General features: G+C 40.8%; 1 non-coding gene across 1 annotated transcript; it reads left to right on the top strand.

Moving 5' to 3' along the window:
- Positions 1-1,493: 1,493 nt before the first annotated feature.
- On the top strand, positions 1,494-1,612 carry LOC145401154 (5S ribosomal RNA). Its single transcript, XR_013897565.1, has one exon. It is a non-coding gene; the product is annotated as a 5S ribosomal RNA (ribosomal RNA).
- The last annotated feature ends 305 nt before the right edge of the window (positions 1,613-1,917 follow it).

Raw genomic sequence — 1,917 nt, 5'->3', positions numbered from 1 at the left:
TGGTAGAAGTTCAGGGAGCTCTTGCCTTCCTGACATTGAGAGGACTCTCCCTATATGCTAAGGGGTCTTTGTATGCAGCATGTGTTAGGAGTGTAATGCTGTATGGTGAGACCTGGGCAGTAAAGGAGTAGGATATTCGCAGGCTCAGATGTACAGAAATGACAATGATTAGGTGGATGTGCAGTGAGTCCCTGTATCCAAGGTCTGGGGGGGCTAGGTTTACAATGGAAGAGTTGAGAGGTTGGATGGGACTGGAGTGTATTGGTGTTGTGATGAGGAGAGGTAGATTGAGATGGTTTGGGCATGTGGAGTGGATGGGGGATGATAATTGGGTTAGGAAGGTAATAAGTGTTAATATTGGGGGTGAGGTTATGAGGGGTAGACCAAGAAAGACATGGGAGGAGGTCATTAAGTGTGACCTCAGGGTTAAGGGACTGAACAGGGAGGCTGCAATAGATCGTGCAGCATGGAAAGCCGCCATTAGGTGATCAAGGCCGATGCATGCAAGCATGTTGGAGCCTTTAAAAACAAAACGAAACTAACCGAGTGCTTACTAGTGCTAAAACAGCATAACACAATAAACATGTACCTGAAAAGACATTAAAGCTGTTATAAAGAGCTGCAACACCAAAAATCCTTACCAGAAATAAAGTGAAGACTGGCTTGAGTGGCAAGTGAAGATGCGTTGAAGGTGGATGGGCTAGTTCCCGTTGTCACTAACCAAGGAAAAACTGCCACTTAGATTATTCAATTTTCAACATCAAAATCAGTTAACTAAACCTCGGTCATTTTATGTGCCCTCTTTGTCACTAAAAGGAAGGGAGAAATTATAACAACATTATTTTACTCATTCCTACAAGGAAGAGCGGCTGTAATATGGTCAAACAGAATCAAAAATTGGTGGGCTGAGTCTACCATCTCTGCATTCGGATGGTTATTATTCTTTCCCTCCTTAAATATCAATAAGCTTTATTTTACATCCACTTCAGGTACTTGTCCATCAAAACAAAAATAAATAGTGTTACGAGAAACATGTAATGATTCTTTGTTAAGAAATAGTGGCATGACACAGCTGAAGATCATATGTTACGATCACAAACAATAACAAACTCACGTGTCTACTGCCCTGCTGGACCTGCTGTATAAAGATCATGGAAAACTGTTGCATAGCAAAATGGACAGTGCCAAGACTGAACATCGATACACATCGTCTGCTGAGTGTTGGCTGCTGGCTGGGAGCATCGAATTGTGGGGAAATTCGAGAATTGTGAGACAAACCGGAAACTTTTTTCCTGTGCGAAAAACAAGGCATTGAAATAAAATGCATCCAAATATGAGGACTTACTGTATATATATATATATACATATATATATATATATATACAGTATATCTATATCTATGGATACATATATATATATATATATATATATATACAGTATATCTATATCTATGGATACATATATATATATATATATATATATATACATATACAGCCAACGGCCATACCACGTTGAGTACACTGCTTCCCGTCCAATCAGCGAAGTTAAGCAACGTTTGGTCTGGTTAGTACTTGGATGGGTGACCGCCTGGGAACACCAGATGCTGTTGGCATCCCTACGTGTCAAGTGGGGTTGGTGGAGGATTAGTGCCCCTCCCTGCAAAACAATTAACTCTGAGCCCTTGGCCACCCCGTTTGGGATACACGGGGTCTGGCAATGAATGAAAAAAAAAATGAAAACCTCTACAATTCGGGAAGGCTCCAAAATATTCATTTAAAAAATCAAAATTAAAAAATTCCCAAAAATGCACACGTGAGAGGAAGAGAGTCGGCAAAAATCCCCCCAATTTGGTAAGATGCTGAGTTGTATCGACATTCAACTAGAGTAACCTGGCATCACGTGTGCATGGGGATGTAA

This window comes from Coenobita brevimanus, chromosome 54, assembly GCF_032717465.1.
Source record: "Coenobita brevimanus isolate Jiangsu-jjx chromosome 54, ASM3271746v2, whole genome shotgun sequence".
Taxonomy (NCBI): domain Eukaryota; kingdom Metazoa; phylum Arthropoda; class Malacostraca; order Decapoda; family Coenobitidae; genus Coenobita; species Coenobita brevimanus.
This window is presented reverse-complemented; position numbering and strand designations above follow the sequence as displayed.